At 30.5% G+C, this 14784-nt stretch overlaps 1 protein-coding gene across 3 annotated transcripts in view; it reads left to right on the plus strand.

The window, feature by feature from the left end:
- The window catches only part of LOC143069775 (uncharacterized), a 68461-nt gene that overhangs the window by 19988 nt on the left and 33689 nt on the right, over nt 1-14784 (plus strand). The gene's annotated exons all lie outside the window — the stretch shown is intronic.

A 14784-nucleotide genomic window follows, 5' to 3' on the forward strand; every position in this document is an offset into this window, starting at 1 on the left:
ACGAAGACACCTTAATTTACACGTTAATTTGTAATAAAATTGGTTGCAATAAAAAAAGTGAAAATAGTATAACAGATAATATGCTTAGAGCGTCAAATTGTTTGTGTTGATTAATAGTTTTGTATTAAATATTGTTAACATCAGAGACATATAAAACATAATTGTATTATATGACTCTGTTAACATCAGCTTATTCCTACGAAAATGGTTATTATTGACCGCCATTGGATTTTTGTACTTTTTATAGTTTTGAATAGGTTGTTTTTTTTCGTGAAATTAAAAGAATGTCAAAGAAATAATATTAAATTTTTTTTCGCATTGTTTAGAATTACCAAAATTGTTCTTCTTTTTATCAAAAATGATACTATTTTATTTGAAATCAGTTATTTTTACCATCTTGAGACAAGTCTTCTAATCAGAATTGAGATATAATGAGAATTAAAATACTTAAACTTTTATTTTTGTGGAATAAGAATGCAGTTATTGATTTATTTTGATACAAATTATTAACCGTCATATGATTTGAGTACTTTTTGTACATCAAGATTGGCTGTTCTTCATAAAATATGCTTACTTAAAGGAAAAAGATACTAAATTTTTGTACACGTTGCTTAAAATGCAAATATTTCTTCATTTTACTGAAAATTATTGACTGCCATTAAATTTTTGTACTTTTTATAGTTAAGAATAGTTTTTTTTTTAATAAAATTAAAAGAATATCAGAAAAATCATACTAAAATTTTGTTCGCATTGTATAAAATAACCAAAATTATTATTCTTTTTATCAAAAATGATACTATTTTATTTGAAATCAGTTATTTTTACCATCTTAAGACAAGTCTTCTAATCAGAATTGAGATATAATGAGAATTAAAATACTTAAACTTTTATTTTTGTGGAATAAGAATGCAGTTATTGATTTGTTTTGATACAAAATATTAACCGTCATATAATTTGAGTACTTTTTGTACATCAAAATTGGCTGTTCTTCATAAAATATGCTTACTTTAAGGTAAAAGATACTAAATTTTTGTACGCGTTGCCTAAAATGCAAATATTTCTTCATTTTACTGAAAATTATTGACCGCCATTAAATTTTTGTACTTTTTATAGTTTAGAATAGTTTTTTTTTCATAAAATTCAAAGAATCTCAGAAAAATCATACTAAAATTTTGTTCGCATTGTTTAAAATAACCAAAACTATTCTTCTTTTTATCAAAAATGATACTATTTTATTTGAAATCAGTTATTTTTACCATCTTGAGACAAGTCTTCTAATCAGAATTGAGATATAATGAGAATTAAAATACTTAAACTTTTATTTTTGTGGAATAAGAATGCAGTTATTGATTTGTTTTGATACAAAATATTAACCGTCATATGATTTGAGTACTTTTTGTACATCAAAATTGGCTGTTCTTCATAAAATATGTTTACTTTAAGGTAAAAGATACTAAATTTTTGTACGCGTTGCCTAAAATGCAAATATTTCTTCATTTTACTGAAAATTATTGACCGCCATTAAATTTTTGTACTTTTTATAGTTTAGAATAGTTTTTTTTCATAAAATTGAAAGAATATCAGAAAAATCATACTAAAATTTTGTTCGCATTGTTTAAAATAACCAAAACTATTCTTCTTTTTATCAAAAATGATACTATTTTATTTGAAATCAGTTGTTTTTACCATCTTGAGACAAGTCTTCTAATCAGAATTGAGATATAATGAGAATTAAAATACTTAAACTTTTATTTTTGTGGAATAAGAATGCAGTTATTGATTTATTTTGATACAAATTATTAACCGTCATATGATTTCAGTACTTTTTGTACATCAAGATTGGCTGTTCTTCATAAAATATGCTTACTTTAAGAAAAAGATACTAAATTTTTGTACGCGTTGCCTAAAATGCAAATATTTCTTCATTTTACTGAAAATTATTGACTGCCATTAAATTTTTGTACTTTTTATAGTTTAGAATAGTTTTTTTTCATAAAATTGAAAGAATATCAGAAAAATCATACTAAAATTTTGTTCGCATTGTTTAAAATAACCAAAACTATTCTTCTTTTTATCAAAAATGATACTATTTTATTTGAAATCAGTTTTTTTTACCATCTTGAGACAAGTCTTCTAATCAGAATTGAAATATAATGAGAATTAAAATACTTAAACTTTTATTTTTGTGGAATAAGAATGCAGTTATTGATTTGTTTTGATACAAAATATTAATCGTCATATGATTTGAGTACTTTTTGTACATCAAAATTGGATGTTCTTTATAAAATATGCTTACTTTAAGGAAAAAGATACTAAATTTTTGTACGCGTTGCCTAAAATGCAAATATTTCTTCATTTTACTGAAAATTATTGACCGCCATTAAATTTTTGTACTTTTTATAGTTTAGAATAGTTTTTTTTCATAAAATTGAAAGAATATCAGAAAAATCATACTAAAATTTTGTTCGCATTGTTTAAAATAACCAAAACTATTCTTCTTTTTATCAAAAATGATACTATTTTATTTGAAGTCAGTTATTTTTACCATCTTGAGACAAGTCTTCTAATCAGAATTGAGATATAATGAGAATTAAAATACTTAAACTTTTATTTTTGTGGAATAAGAATGCAGTTATTGATTTATTTTGATACAAATTATTAACCGTCATATGATTTGAGTACTTTTTGTACATCAAGATTGGCTGTTCTTCATAAAATATATCTACTTTAAGGAAAAAGATACTAAATTTTTGTAAGCGTTGCCTAAAATGCAAATATTTCTTCATTTTACTGAAAATTATTGACTGCCATTAAATTTTTGTACTTTTTATAGTTTAGAATAGTTTTTTTTCTTAAATTCAAAGAATATCAGAAAAATCATACTAGAATTTTATTCGCATCGTTTAAAATAACCAAAACTATTCCTCTTTTTATCAAAAATGATACTATTTTATTTGAAATCAGTTATTTTTACCATCTTGAGACAAGTCTTCTAATCAGAATTGAGATATAATGAGAATTAAAATACTTAAACTTTTATTTTTGTGGAATAAGAATGCAGTTATTGATTTATTTTGATATAAATTATTAACCATCATTTGATTTCAGTACTTTTTGTACATCAAGATTGGCAGTTCTTCATAAAATATGCTTACTTTAAGGAAAAAGATACCAAATTTTTGTACGTGTTGCCTAAAATGCAAATATTTCTTCATTTAACTGAAAATTATTGACCGCCATTAAATTTTTGTACTTTTTATAGTTTAGAATAGTTTTTTTATTTATAAAATTCAAAGAATATCAGAAAATCATACTATAATTTTGTTCGCATTGTTTAAAATAACCAAAATTATTATTCTTTTTATCAAAAATGATACTATTTTATTTGAACTTAGTTATTTTTACCATCTTGAGACAAGTCTTCTAATCAAAAGTGAGATATAATGAGAATTAAAATACTTAAACTTTTATTTTTGTGGAATAAGAATGCAGTTATTGATTTATTTTGATACAAATTATTAACCGTCATTTGATTTCAGTACTTTTTGTACATCAAGATTGGCAGTTCTTCATAAAATATGCTTACTTTAAGGAAAAAGATACTAAATTTTTGTACGCGTTGCCTAAAATGCAAATATTTCTTCATTTAACTGAAAATTATTGACCGCCATTAAATTTTGTACTTTTTATAGCTTAGAATAGTTTTTTTTTCATAAAATTCAAAGAATATCAGAATAATCATACTATAATTTTCTTCGCATTGTTTAAAATAACCAAAATTATTATTCCTTTTATCAAAAATGATACTATTTTATTTGAACTCAGTTATTTTTACCATCTTGAGACAAGTCTGCTAATCAGAATTGAGATATAATGAGAATAAAAATACTTAAACTTTTATTTTTGTGGAATAAGAATGCAGTTATTGATTTATTTTGATACAAATTATTAACCCTCATATGATTTGAGTACTTTTTGTACATCAAGATTGGCTGTTCTTTATAAAATATGCTTACTTTAAGGAAAAAGATACTAAATGTTTGTACGCGTTGCCTAAAATGCAAATATTTCTTCATTTAACTGAAAATTATTGACCGTCATTAAATTTTTGTACTTTTTATAGTTTAGAATAGTTTTTTTTTCATAAAATTCAAAGAATATCAGAAAAATCATACTATAATTTTCTTTGCATTGTTTAAAATAACCAAAATTATTATTCCTTTTATCAAAAATGATACTATTTTATTTAAAGTCAGTTATTTTTACCATCTTGAGACAAGTCTTCTAATCAGAATTGAAATATAATGAGAATTAAAATACTTAAACTTTTATTTTTGTGGAATAAGAATGCAGTTATTGATTTATTTTGATACATATTATTAACCCTCATATGATTTGAGTACTTTTTGTACATCAAAATTGGCTGTTCTTCATAAAATATGTATTTTTGTACTTTTTATTGTTTAAGAGTAGTTATTTTTGTAATTTGTTATTTTAAAGGCTTCGATTATGACGAGAATATAGAAAGTCCATGATTATGATTTTTGTTTTAAAGAATTTTATGATGATAAGGATACAAAAATTTAAAATATTGAAAAAATAGACTACATTTGTCAATAACTGATCCTTTCATTTTGTTTTTCTCCGAGTATGTTTGGAAAATAATAAAATCAATTTCGCGATGTAGACACTCGCCGGGTTTGAAAATATATAACCTAAATAAATCGAAAAAGACCATTATTTAATGATGATATTTTAATTTAGATTTTATCTGTACATTTCTTTTCATTTCAATTCATAAAACTTTGCTAAATAATTAATAAACAAAATGTATCATTGAACGTTCGATTTTCAGGAGTCGCCATTTTAATAAAAATTAAACGAAACTAAGATTCCGTAATTTGTATTAGTTCATCATGTGACGTATTAAAGTTCAATCCGTCATCAAGGTCGATCGGTACTATCCGTCCGATCAGTCCGATCAGTCAATTACTTTTACTATAAGTCTGACGGATTGCTGACGTGAGTTTGACGCGAACTTGACTGATCGGTGACTGATCGATGACCGCTGATTGATCGCTGAAACAGTAACGCCTAAGGTTGCAAGTACTGTATAACTGGTTCATAGAAAATATTTTATTTATGTATTGTTTTAACCCAAAAGACAAATATTATGAGCATAATATCATTTTGAATTTAACAAATTTACAAGTTCATATATATATCTATATACTTTGATAAGTCTAAATTGTCCTAGGTCTAGAAATGTTGGAAATAAGTTAAAAATGCTATGAATTATTGGCCATTAACACCAATTCCTTTAAAAATGAGAAACTTTCTAATACAGTTGCAACTTTAGCTGCAGAGTTTCAATATTTTAAAATTTTCTGAAAAGATGCCTTACTTGTAACTCACAAGCTATAATGCTTTTAAGATATTTGATTACCGATAAGCTATAGAGCTTATAGAAGTCAAACATAATTTCGCATTGATAAGTCACAGCAAGTTATTTGTTTCAATCATTTTTTTTCCCACATTTTCTCTCAGAAAAAATTGTCCAATAATATTTCATGTTACATTTTAATGAAATCTTCGTAGGAGAGCTGATTTCTGATAACGTTACTACACAACGTTTAATCTGTTCTGTTATCGAGTCAAGTTGTGCTTTTATCTTGAGAAAAATAGAACATTTTTGTATTTTCTATAAATGGAAGTTTGTCCTAATTTGTCACTGATATCTTATTTTATCAATAAGTTTGTTAGATATATCAGAATATTATGAAAAACTTGTTTTATGCCTTGGAGGATGGTACCCTGCTATGTTTTTTTGGCATGGTGATTAAAATTTGAAATGATGTGCTTTTTTGCAATCATTTCTATTAGTTTTAAATATTTTTGTTCATTTATGTAATCATTAAAGTTAAACTAGGACTTTTTTAGGCTCCTTTTTAGCTCACCTGGCCCGAAGGGCCAAGTGAGCTTTTCTCATCACTTGGCGTCCGGCGTCCGTCGTCGTCGTCCGTCGTCGTCCGTCGTCGTTAACTTTTACAAAAATCTTCTCCTCTGAAACTACTGGGCCAAATCAAACCAAACTTGGCCACAATCATCATTAGGGTATCTAGTTTAAAAAATGTGTGGCGTGACCCGGTCAACCAACCAAGATGGCCGCCACGGCTAAAAATAGAACATAGGGGTAAAATGCAGTTTTTGGCTTATAACTCAAAAACCAAAGCATTTAGAGCAAATCTGACATGGGGTAAAAATGTTTATCAGGTCAAGATCTATCTGCCCTGAAATTTTCAGATGAATCGGTCAATCAGTTGTTGGGTTGCTGCCCCTGAATTGGTAATTTTGAGGAAATTTTGCTGTTTTTGGTTATTATCTTGAATATTATTGTAGATAGAGATAAATTGTAAACAGCAATAATGTTCAGCAAAGTAAGATCTACAAATAAGTCAACATGACCAAAATGGTCAGTTGACCCGTTTAGGAGTTATTGCCCTTTATAGTCAATTTTTAACCATTTTTCGTTAATTAAAGTAATCTTTTACAAAAATCTTCTCCTCTGAAACTACTGTGCCAAATTAATCCAAACTTGGCCACAATCATCTTTGGGGTATCTAGTTTAAAAAATGTGTGGCGTGACCTGGTCAACCAACCAAGATGGCTGCCACGGCTAAAAATAGAACAAAGGGGTAAAATGCAGTTTTTGGCTTATAACTCAAAAACCAAAGCATTTTGAGGAAATCTGACATGGGATAAAAATGTTTATCAGGTCAAGATCTATCTGCCCTGAAATTTTCAGATGAATCGGTCAATCGGTTGTTGGGTTGCTGCCCCTGAATTGGTAATTTTGAGGAAATTTTGCTGTTTTTGGTTATTATCTTGAATATTATTATAGATAGAGATAAACTGTAAACAGCAATAATGTTCAACAAAGTAAGATCTACAAATAAGTCAACATGACCAAAATGGTCAGTTGACCCGTTTAGGAGTTATTGCCCTTTATAGTCAATTTTTAACCATTTTTCGTAAATTAAAGTTATCTTTTACAAAAATCTTCTCCTCTGAAACTACTGGGCCAAATTAATCCAAACTTGGCCACAATCATCTTTGGGGTATCTAGTTTAAAAAATGTGTGGCGTGACCTGGTCAACCAACCAAGATGGTCGCCACCGCTAAAAATAGAACATAGGGGTAAAATGCAGTTTTTGGCTTATAACTCAAAAACCAAAGCATTTTGAGGAAATCTGACATGGGATAAAAATGTTTATCAGGTCAAGATCTATCTGCCCTGAAATTTTCAGATGAATCGGTCAATCGGTTGTTGGGTTGCTGCCCCTGAATTGGTAATTTTGAGGAAATTTTGCTGTTTTTGGTTATTATCTTGAATATTATTATAGATAGAGATAAACTGTAAACAGCAATAATGTTCAGCAAAGTAAGATCTACAAATAAGTCACCCATGACCAAAATGGTCAGTTGACCCCTTTAGGAGTTATTGCCCTTTATAGTCAATCTTTAACCATTTTTCATAAATCTAAGTAATCTTTTACAAAATCTCCACTGAAACTACTAGGCCACAATCATCTTTGGGGTATCTAGTTTGAAAAATGTGTCCGATGACCTGGCCATTCAACCAAGATGGCCGCCACGGCTAAAAATAGAACATAGGGGTAAAATGCAGTTTTTGGCTTATAACTATGAAACCAAAGCATCTAGAGCAAATCTGACAAGAAGTTAAATTGTTAATCAAGTCAATATCTATCTGCCCTGAATTTTTCAGATGAATTGGACAACTGGTTGTTGGGTTGCTGCCCTCCAATTGGTAATTTTTAAAGAAATTTTGCCGTTTTTGGTTATCTTGAATACTATTATAGATAGCGATAAACTGTAAACAGCAATAATGTTCAGCAAAGTAAGATCTACAAATAAGTCAAATGACCTAAATGGTCAATTGACCCCTTAAGGAGTTATTGCCCTTTATAGTCAATTTTTAACAATTTTCATTAATTTGGTAAATTTATGTAAAGTTTTACCAAATATAGTTCTCTGTTACTAATGGGCAAAGTTCATTATAGATATAATTGTAAGAAGCAAAATCGTTCAGTAAAGTAAGAACTTCAAACACATCACCATCACCAAAATACAATTTTGTCATGAATCCATTTGTGTCCTTTGTTTAATATGCACATAGACCAAGGTGAGGGACACAGGCTCTTTAGAGCCTCTAGTTATCATGTTTTATGATTAGGTTTTTAAGGAATAGCAATCAAAATTTTATTTTTGGCCTAACAAACAAAATATTCTAATTTGAATTCCAGGAAAACTGAAATATTACTTGTATGTAATCATAATCAACTAAAACTCTCACTGATAATGGGAGAGGTCTGTTTGTGCCAAAAATGCGTCCTTTTGCGCCACAACATTTTTTCTACAATCCTACGTTTGCGCCACCTGTTTTAGAATCACATGGTATCATTTGCGCCAAAAATAAAACATATGAATGAATTAGAAGAAAAATTACTTCCGTCCTTCTTTATTCGGACTTGTAACTGACAGTTTTGAAACAGCAAATGTTTCCTTTTCTAAAACATATTTTCTTCTTGCTGCTGTTGCATGGGTATTTCCCGATTTAATGTATGAAGTAGCTTTTAACTTCACTTTATTGCCAAAAAAGACAACAAAAAAAGGATGAAATGCATAAAACAGATCATTGTAATTCCTGTGGAATGCTTCTGCTCTATTACTGGTACATGTACTTCCTGTATTAGATAGAGTTTTAGCCCGTATGAATGGTGGGAACAAAGCACCGTGTCATCAACATATGTGGCTATAACATAATCATCAAAAGCTTACATTTTCTTCTCTTTTGGCATATATCTTGTAATAAATATTCAGCAAAGCAATATGTTTTCTTCTCTCTCTGTACATGGACTATCTAATGCATTTCTCTCCAGATCTTCATGGTGAAATATCTCCGATCATATGATACTTTTAAAGCCAAAAATAAGAATAGATATTTATCACATGTTTATTATTAATATTTTTGATAGATATGTGAACAGGTAAATTGGCGCAAATGAGTTCTGAATATTGGCACAAATGAGTTCCGAATATTGGCGCAATTGGTACATTTGAAAAACAAAATTTGGCGCAAATGATACCCCTGAAAAACAGTACTGGGCGCAAAAGGACTGCTGCCCTGATAATATATTTAATTCCAAAAAGACAATACCAAAACTCCTTAAGTAATATTAACATACAGGAACAAATTCTAGACCCTAGCTTCTTATATTTGAGAAACTAAAATCCAAAGGATTGCATTGACCATCTGACACTTAGAAAGCTGTACTAAGGTCACTAATAATGAATACCTCCAATTCCCCATGAAATTGTATAGATATTGCAAAGTCCATGTGTTTTAGGTAATTCCTAAAAATCTTTAATTAAAAAAAAAATAGAATTAAAATGTCAGATGCATGTTGTGAACAGACATAGCAATTGACAAACAAACAGAGTTAAACATTAATTTGTTTTAAAGTTTTTTAAATTAGTAAGAGTATTATATAAAAGCGACCTATGGGAAAAATCCAGACCCTCTCAGATAAAAATGTTCAAATGATATCTCTTAGACCCTTTCTACATGTAATATTATATTAAGAAAAATTGTATACCTTTTCTGACACCAGATAAGAGCCTCATTAGTAATAAAGCAAACAATCCATTAGACCAGACTAGACCCTCACTTAACTTACTACAAACACATCTCAAGTTACCAGATTAGACCCTTGCTGAAGTTAGTCATCATGGAGGGTAAATTTCACTTCAGAACATAATCTAGGGTACTGGATTATACCCTCCCCAAAGTTAGTCATCATGGAGGGTACCAGATTAGACCCTCACTGAAGTTAGTCATCATGGAGGGTACCAGATTAGACCCTCACTGAAGTTAGTCATCATGGAGGGTAAATTTCACTTCAGAACCTAATGTAGGGTACTGGATTAGACCCTCGCTGAAGTTAGTCATCATGGAGGGTACTAGATTAGACCCTCACTGAAGTTAGTCATCATGGAGGGTAAATTTCACTTCAGAACATGAAGCTATACCCAGACAAGAGTAAATAAAAATCTCAATTGAAGGACAAATTTATCAAGTTTGTAGTGACAAGTGTAAGCTCCTTTCAATATTTGTTTAAGTTTTTTAAATCTCCGTGCGTTTTACACAAAAATTACCTGCCTTTTTTAAACAAGATAAAAATATATTAGACATTATCAGCTTTGAATTGTTACACATAGGACTTTGTATAGTTCATTTTAGGTGAAGGATAAGAGTGCTTTAGACAATTGTTCTGACAAGAAAGTTGGTACACTTCACCACTTCTTGGAGGTTCAGTTATTTAACATGCTCTTAGAATTAAACGTTTTTGGCATTTCTAAAATTATATTTTTGGGTATACCTCCAGGGGTGGATTTAGGCGGGGGCGTGGCGGGCGTGCGCCCCCCTAAAATTTGCAAAGCATGGGTTGTCTTCAACTTATTTGAGTATCAGAAGAGACCATTCAATCTTTATTAACATTCAAAGTATATAAAACAGTCAGTTTAAAAGAATCAACGTAATTATACTAATCAACTGACCTACGATTTATTTAAGTTCTATAAATATTATATACTTCCAAAGGAAGGTGTCGAACGCGGAGCTGTGTTTGATGAAAAAATAAATAGGTATTTAGCAGTTTAAGTACAAACAATTGTGACATTGTATTTGCGGTTTTTGTAATCAATTTCTTTGATAATCGAAGTTCTGAAACATCCCTAGCCCTTACTCCCTTTCACAATTCCATTATGGCACGGTCAAGAAAACAGTCTAGACGAGATGCTTTCTTAATGTCCTTAATGAAAGATAGAAATACTGTTTCAAGTGAAAGGTTAGTTTATAATTTGAATCTCTGTGTCTTTACATGTATATATTTCTTACTTGCAACCTGAAAATTTTACCGAAGTATGTACCGTATTGCATCCATGGGAACCCCAGAAAATAAACACAACTTCGCAAATGCATCTCATTCTGATTTTAGTGTCACGGTACTTGTCTATCCCAGATTCATGTATTTAGTTTTGATGTTATATTTGTTATTCTCGTGGGATTTTGTCTGTTGCTTGGTCCGTTTCTGTGTGTGTTACATTGTAGTGTTGTTTCGTTGTTCTCCTCTTATATTTAATGCGTTTCCTTCAGTTTTAGTTTGTTACCCCGATTTTGTTTTTTTGTCCATGGATTTATGAGTTTGAACAGCGGTATACTACTGTTGCCTTTATTTAGTGGTTTGTGGCGAACACATGTATATAAATTCTGGCACGACCACCGAAAATCAAAACAAGTAAAAACAAATATTATGGAAAGGACAATTAAAAATCACGGGGGAAAGTAGAAAATTTAGTTTGCAAAATCTACTACTACTATTGGTCAGGTGAGCTGTTTTGATCTGTCTCGTCTCACTATGCTTCCGTTGGTCCGCCCGTCTATCTGTCAACTCTCCACATACATCCTCTTAACCAAGTTTGCTGGGGCTGGTGTTATGGAGTGTTAAAGTCATTCTTAAGTGAACCGGTTTCATTTCACATTATTGAAAACATGTAAAATAATTTAATTGGCTTTAATAGACACATTGACGATCTGCAAACAAGGGTTATTTATTTTTGTTATGTTTCTGTATTTCTTTTTGTCACAACTACCAGCACCATGTCTTTCAAGGATTGGTTGAGATATGTATTACCTGATATTGCTCTATAGATCATTTTACAACAAGTGCTGGTGCATGTCTTGATTGTAGATTGGTTTGCATAGGAACAAAGAATCAAAATAAAATGATCTTCAGCTTCTATTTTTTGGGCTGCAGCTTTATAAACAAATATATATGCAATATGAATCTCTTAGTGCATAAGTTAGGGGTGTTAGGAGATTGTTGTAGATTTTTTTAATTTGTAGGAGACCTTGTCATAACTCGAAGGTTCTTCGCGGAACAGAAACATATTGTTTCACCTCTCTCCGTCAATCTGTCAGTCAGTCACTAGTGATTGTAGATTGTTGTCAGAGTGGATTAAGGTGGTTTCTTCTTGAAACTTTAATTTCTCGCTTATTTTATCTCACAATAGTCCAAAATACCTATATTCCACCCCTTTAGAAGAATATTTCAATAATGTTACCTCAAAATATAAAACTTTGCGCCCTCCCTAATCTAAAATCCTGCATCCGCCCCTGACCTCATAAAATTATTTTAATTAATGTATGGAGATGACTAACTCGTTTAAACAAATCTTTGTTGATTTCGATTAAACTATATAACAGACATACTCACATTTTCATCTGAAAGTGAACCTATGCATACCTTATTTCTATTTCATTGATTTCCGGGCAAACAAAATTTCCTCAAGGAACTTTAGCTTTAAAAGTTAGAAATATTTGTAAATCAGAAAATTTCAAATGAGACCAATATTCACCTTTTTTTTCATTTTCTAAAAAATAATACTTGTTTAAAAATATACCCCACACATTTTATTCAAATCATGATTTCCAAAAAGTATCAATGGTCACAGTGGGAATTTTGTAAAGGTAAAGAAATATTAAAAGTCAGCAATTTTCATACCACCGATTCCGTCAAATCACAGGTAGACAAACAATGTTACCTTTAAATTAACCAATTATATTTGGTGTTAAAGCGATAATGTTATCATGGTCTGACCTATTTATCTGATATCATTTGATCATGCTGTTTATTAGTTGTGGTTAGACCATGCCAGCATGAATGCAGCCAATCTCCGACTAACTTGTAGATCAAAGCCTGTACAATGTTATTGTAGTTTGGTCTATAAGTGTCTGTTTAGTATTGTGTGGTCACACTGTTTGTGGTTAGACCATGTCTTAATATATCCAGCCAATGGCTAACTTGTAGGTCAAAGCCTTAATTTATATTATAATATTGTTGTTTGCTCTATGGATGTCTGTTTAGTATGGTGTGGTCACAATGATTTTGATTGTGGTTAGACCATCTCTGTATGTATCCCATTTAATGCCTGAGGTTCTTCATCTTCTACTTCTTCTGGCTAACTTGGAGATCAAAGTCTTTATGGTGGAATTGTAGTTTGGTCTATAAGTGTCCGTTTAGTATTGTGTAGTCACACTGATTGTGGTTAGACCAATGTCCATGTCTTTATGTTGTTATTGTAGTTTGGTCTATAAGTGTCTGTCTAGTATTGTGTAGTCACAATGCTTGTGGTTAGACCAATGTCCATGTCTTTATGTCGTTATTGTTGTTTGGTCTATAAGTGTCTGTCTAGTATTGTGTGGTCACACTGATTGTGGTTAGACCAATGTCCATGTCTTTATGTTGTTATTTTTGTTTGGGGTATACCTGTCTGTTTAGTATTGTGTGGGCACAATGATTGTGGTTAGACCAATGTCCATGTCTTTATGTTGTTTTTTTTGTTTGGTCTATACCTGTCTGTTTAGTATTGTGTAGTCACAATGATTGTGGTTAGACCAATGTCCATGTCTTTATGTTGTTTTTTTTGTTTGGTCTATACCTGTCTGTTTAATATTGTGTAGTCACAATGATTGTGGTTAGACCAATGTCCATGTCTTTATGTTGTTTTTTTTGTTTGGTCTATACCTGTCTGTTTAATATTGTGTAGTCACAATGATTGTGGTTAGACCAATGTCCATGTCTTTATGTTGTTTTTTTTGTTTGGTCTATACCTGTCTGTTTAGTATTGTGTGGTCACACTGATTGTGGTTAGACCAATGTCCATGTCTTTATGTTGTTATTGTAGTTTGGTCTATAAGTGTCCGTCTAGTATTGTGTGGTCACACTGATTGTGGTTAGACCAATGTCCATGTCTTTATGTTGTTATTTTTGTTTGGTCTATACCTGTCTGTTTAATATTGTGTGGGCACAATGATTGTGGTTAGACCAATGTCCATGTCTTTATGTTGTTATTTTTGTTTGGTCTATACCTGTCTGTTTAATATTGTGTGGGCACAATGATTGTGATTAGACCAATGTTCATGTCTTTATGTTGTTATTTTTGTTTGGTCTATACCTGTCTGTTTAATATTGTGTGGGCACAATGATTGTGGTTAGACCAATGTCCATGTCTTTATGTTGTTATTTTTGTTTGGTCTATACCTGTCTGTTTAATATTGTGTGGGCACAATGATTGTGGTTAGACCAATGTCCATGTCTTTATGTTGTTATTTTTGTTTGGTCTATACCTGTCTGTTTAATATTGTGTGGGCACAATGATTGTGGTTAGACCAATGTCCATGTCTTTATGTTGTTATTTTTGTTTGGTCTATACCTGTCTGTTTAATATTGTGTGGGCACAATGATTGTGGTTAGACCAATGTCCATGTCTTTATGTTGTTATTTTTGTTTGGTCTATACCTGTCTGTTTAATATTGTGTGGGCACAATGATTGTGGTTAGACCAATGTCCATGTCTTTATGTTGTTATTTTTGTTTGGTCTATACCTGTCTGTTTAATATTGTGTGGGCACAATGATTGTGGTTAGACCAATGTCCATGTCTTTATGTTGTTATTGTAGTTTGGTCTATAAATGTCCGTCTAGTATTGTGTGGTCACACTGATTGTGGTTAGACCAATGTCCATGTCTTTATGTTGTTCTTTTTGTTTGGTCTATATGTGTCTGTTGATTATCGTGTGGTCACACTGATTGTGGTTAGACCAATGTCCATGTCTTTATGTTGTTATTGTTGTTTGGTCTATA

The sequence above is a fragment of the Mytilus galloprovincialis genome, chromosome 3, assembly GCF_965363235.1.
Source record: "Mytilus galloprovincialis chromosome 3, xbMytGall1.hap1.1, whole genome shotgun sequence".
Taxonomy (NCBI): domain Eukaryota; kingdom Metazoa; phylum Mollusca; class Bivalvia; order Mytilida; family Mytilidae; genus Mytilus; species Mytilus galloprovincialis.